The sequence below is a fragment of the Puntigrus tetrazona genome, chromosome 14 (assembly GCF_018831695.1).
Source record: "Puntigrus tetrazona isolate hp1 chromosome 14, ASM1883169v1, whole genome shotgun sequence".
NCBI classification, from domain to species: domain Eukaryota; kingdom Metazoa; phylum Chordata; class Actinopteri; order Cypriniformes; family Cyprinidae; genus Puntigrus; species Puntigrus tetrazona.
The window spans coordinates 7,619,333-7,624,332 of NC_056712.1; the positions used below are offsets into that span (position 1 = coordinate 7,619,333).

The 5,000-nt window shown below is 36.5% G+C and overlaps 2 protein-coding genes across 4 annotated transcripts in view; one reads left to right on the top strand and one right to left on the bottom strand.

Moving 5' to 3' along the window:
• The window catches only part of LOC122357771 (dedicator of cytokinesis protein 2-like), a 92,969-nt gene that overhangs the window by 62,847 nt on the left and 25,122 nt on the right, over positions 1–5,000 (top strand). The gene's annotated exons all lie outside the window — the stretch shown is intronic.
• Positions 1–5,000, bottom strand: part of LOC122357772 (INSYN2B protein) — a 23,701-nt gene that overhangs the window by 18,204 nt on the left and 497 nt on the right. The gene's annotated exons all lie outside the window — the stretch shown is intronic.

A 5,000-nucleotide genomic window follows, 5' to 3' on the forward strand; every position in this document is an offset into this window, starting at 1 on the left:
TGGTAATAGAACAGTATTCACTGTATCGTTGTAGCTCATTGGTGTGGAAGCTGTCAGCACGTTTCTGTGTGGTTGCCAAGGTTAGTGGTTTTAGCACGTTGTAATGTGGTTTCTAGGGTGCCTGGGTGCTTAACAGGGAGTTGCTGTGGTATTTCTTAGGGGTTTTTAGGTTGTTTGATTGCTATTGTGTTCTGGCAGGTTGTCAGGAAGTTGAAAACTGTTAAAAAGGGTTGTTGGGTTATTCTTTGTGGTTGCCAGGTAGTCGCCAGGTTTTTCTGGGGGGTTGCCAGAGAGTCGCTTGGGCACCGTTAGAAGGGTTGCACGAAAATTAACGCAAAGAAAGAAGGCGGGGCTGTTATTCTCGCTGTAGTGTTGTTGCTGGGGCCATGTTCTGGAGATGCAGTTTTTCGTTGTGAAAGTGAAACTACTTTGTCAGTGCTTCTGAAAGAGGACACAAATCAGTGGTTAAGTTGTGTTTAGAGTAAAGTGAGGCAATTCTAACTCTGCAAGAACAGTCTGGTTCTTCTGACTCACAACCTTTAAGTATGATCATTTTTATTAAAAGAACCTGCTACTTACTATTCAAACATGAGTTTTGAGCAGCGTAGAGTAGTGCTTGTTGTTTCTTAGAGCACAAATGCAGAAGTGGTCGTGTTTATGAAGCGTGATGCAATGCGAAGCGCAAAAGACAGGACTAAGTCAAGATAATCAGTAATTATGTTCCCACTGGAGGCAAAAAATGCCTCATTTGTAATGGCTTTTATCGTTTCTGTGTCATAACGCCGGGACATAGCATCACATTATGGTCATGGCCTAACATTTCTGTCACACGCTTGTGGTATTCGGCCAATCACAACTCACTGTATAGCTGGCCAATCAGAGCACACCTCGCTTTTTTGGAACGATGAGCTTTGTACAAATCGACCCATTTTAGGAAGATGGGGCTTAGAGGAGAAACAATAATGTATGTGAAAAGTGTGTGAAATTTTTTATTTTTTTTATTTAAACCACATAAACACAATGTATTACATTAAATATGTATGACCCCTTTAATTTGTTTTGGGTAGTTGCCAGGGAGTTGCTATACTATTAGTTTTCTATGGCATTCTGCGTGGTTGCCAGGGAGTTTCTAGGGCATTTGTTAAAGGGTTTCTAGGTTTTTGGGGTTGATTGCTGGGGGAGTTGCTAAAGGGAGTTGCTAAGGAAGTGGAAAGGGGAGTTTTCTTTGGCATTCTGAGTGGTTGTCAGGGAGTTGCTAAGGAACGATTAGAAGGGTTGCAAAGTTGTTCTTGGTGGTTGCTGACACACTATTAGAGAGTTGCTAGGTTGGTCTTTGTGGTTGCCAGGTAGTTGTTGCTAGGAAATTGTTTGGGGTTGCTACATTAGGTTCTGGGTGATTGCTTAGACACTGTTAGAGTTTTGTTGTTCTTCGTGGTTGCCATGGAATTGCAAGCGTTTTTAGAATGTTGTTATTTTGTATTGGGCAGTTGCCAGGGAGTTGCTACTGTATGCCATCAGAGAATTTCTATGGCATTCTAAATGGTTGTCAGGGAGTTTCTAGTGCACTGTTAGAAGGGTTGCTAGGTGGTTCTTTGTGCTTGCCAGGGGGATTCTAGAGCATTTGTTATGGGTTTCTAGGTTATTTGGGGCAGATTGTTAGTGTGTTCTGGGTGGTTGCCATAGAGTTGCTATGGCATTTTAGTAAGTTGCTAGGTTGTTTGGGCTGGTTACTGGAGTGTTCTGGGTGTTTGCCAGGGCGTTGCTAGTAGTGTTTCAACTTTTTTGTTTGTGATTTGCGTTTGTTGAATAAATGCACTTTTACGACCACTGTTTAAATGTGGGTTAAAAGTTTGGACGTCATTCAATCAACTTAAACACAACTAAACAAATCAGGACAAGGTTGAATAAATATGATAACAGCTAAAAAGTACTTAGACACGGGACTATGGTTGTTTTGAATGTTGTTAGGCTGTACTGGATCCCTGCTGTGTTGTTTTTGGTTGGTTTCCAGGCTGTTGCTATGGCATTATTAGACGAGTGATGAGTTGTTTCGGGTAGTTGTTACAATGTTCAAGTACAAACTCTGCAGGACAACACAGACACTTTAATTTACTGATTTGTAGAGGTTTGTTGAAATAGTCGAAATAATAGTGATACTTGACTTTTTAAACAACACTATTAAACCATCAAAAGCATGTGTAAAGTTGAGTCTCAAAGCACTCTGCTGAACTTGTTTGTGTTTAGAACTGGTCATGTGACGAGTGTGTTTAGCAATCAGACGTGTGTGTGTTTGCGCCTGTGAGAGTATCAGGGTAGCTTAAAAGATTTATCAGCTTAAAAAGAAAACAGCTTTTTAAAAAAACTGTGTCTGTGAGAGAGAGAGAGAGAGAGAGAGTGTGCATTTGTCTGCAGAAGGACATAAATGTCCCAAGAGAGGTGCTGATGTTTGTGTCTTCACCTCTTTTGGAGGATGACGCATGTTTTCTCAGAATCTTTTCATTTTATACACTCTTCTCTGGGTGAATCACACAGTCATGTCCAAGCCACATATATATGTCTGTTTTTAGGACCGTTAATCCCCCAAATTCTCATTACTGTAATATGTCCAGGCATTTGACTTGTGGGGTTTGTGATTCTCATCATTGTCCATAATGATTCTTGTTGGATTTTATTGCTAAATTTTGGATTAAAAATATTAGTAGTATTTTGAGTAGTATTTTGAAATATTATTGTATTTTAAAAGAACTTTATACATATATATATATATATATATATATATATATAAAAATGAATTTGAATATATTTTCAAATGTAATTCATTCCTGTGATGCAAAGCTGAATTTTCAGCATCATTACTCCAGTCTTTAATGTTGCTTTTTTATGTTTTCAAAGATTCTTTGAAAGTTCAAAAGAACAGCAATTATTTAGAATATAAATCTTTCAGAACATTATAAATGTCTTTACTGACACTTTTGCTCAATTTAATGCATCTTTGTTTTCAGACCCCAGACTTTTGATTATGGTTTCAAACTTCTTGTTCGTTTGTTTGTTCATTCATTCATCCATCCATTCATTCATTCATTCAGTTATATCCATACATAAAATATGAGCAATGTTTACTTTTTCATGGGATCGCTGTACATTACAGTAATGAGAATTTGATGCAAATGTCTACTTATATATTTACTTGTTATTTAATTATAGAAAAGTAATAAAAAGTAATACAGTGCAAAATCTTTAAAACTAGGCTTAATTTCATCATGTCAGTCATTTCTTATTCCTTCCTTTTCATTCTGAGGTGAAATATGAGCTGGAGATCATCTTGACAGGTGTCTGGAGATTCACCTCATTCAGAGGTTCAGGCCCGTCTCGCTTAAATACCTGTCTGTCTCCCGTTTTTCTGTTCATTTGTCTCTTCTTCTCTTTTTCTTTGTCTTTTCACTGTCTGTTTTCTTGTCTTTCGTCCGTCCCTCTCTCTGGAGTCTGTCCTTCTTTCTATCTGTCTTTCCTCTCTTATTTTCTCTCACTAGTGTTCCTCGCTGTTTTTATCTGTGTTTAGATTTCTTTAGCGTGAAATTAATTTTCACACACTCTTCTTCCGAGTCTCTCACTCACACACACACACACACACACTAAAAATAAAAGTGTTTAAAAGGTTCTTAACAGCGATGACGTAGAAGAACCATTTTTGTTTCCACAAAGAACCATTCAGTCAGAGCCAGAGGTTTTTTTTTTAGAACCATCTTTTTCTTAACATTTTATAATCTAAACAAACGTCTTTTGCCACAAAGAATCTTTTGTGAAACTGAAAGGTTCTTTATGGAACCATTTAGACAGGAATGTTCTTCTATGGCATCATGCAGCATCTTTATTTTTAAGAGTGCACGCTAGTTTAAGAGCTGATTTTCCACTGCAAGTGACATGCCAAATTTCTCTTTGGGAGCATTCAGGGACTTAGTTCAATCTTTTCCATACAATTTTGTTGTTTCTTCATGTTTATGTTGTCATTTCAAACCAGACTGATTCGGCAAAGAAACAATCCATTGTATTATATTGCAGCACTTGAATGTTACTTTTAAAAGTGGTCTCAATGTTCTAAAAAAAGAAGTAAATAATAACCTTTTACAAAATGTTTTAACATAAACATAGCTCAATTGGAATAAATTGGTATTCTATAATATATTTGTATAAATATATAAGGAATAAACATATTTTTCTAAATATAAAAATATAAAATAGTTAGAAATATATTTGTATAATATATATAATTGAATAAAACCACTTAATTTAGATGCTATCATTTCAGGTTACTGGGGTCAAATCTTCTTTAATTGAATTTGAAAATATATAATCTATGTTCTACAGAAGAAAGAATGTCTTTTGGAACTCTAATGTGCGAGGGAATACATTGACATTAACAAATAACGTACATACGTAGACCTTAGAAACATGGACTGTTTAATTATTTATGTCTTCCAAGAAAATACCATTTTGGTTTTTTATTGAATTTTTTTAAATTTGCTTGTTTTTTTGGTTTTTTTTACACACAACGCACACTCGAATACGTAGAGAGAAATGCACACATTTAAAAGCACTACGTACACACATGCTTAAACACACGCACTTATGCACACACACATTATTTCATCAGAGGTCTCAGTAACAGATGGGTATTAGATACCTGTTGTTACATAACACACACACACACACACACGCACACACACACACCGATCCCAGCATTGTGTTTACAATACGTTCCGTAAACTTGCTCTGCGTTATTAATGATGATTAATTACACGCAGGCATTACGAGCGATTAGACCCATACAGAAGTACTGCAGCGGTCCCATGATGAAATTATGATGTCAGATGGCAACTCCAGTGTTTTGATATACACCACGACACTGAATGATTACCATATTCATTTACTATGCTGCATATGTTATTCTGCACTACAGAGAATATCATAAAGTCCAAAAAGCATGCTATCATTATGATGCT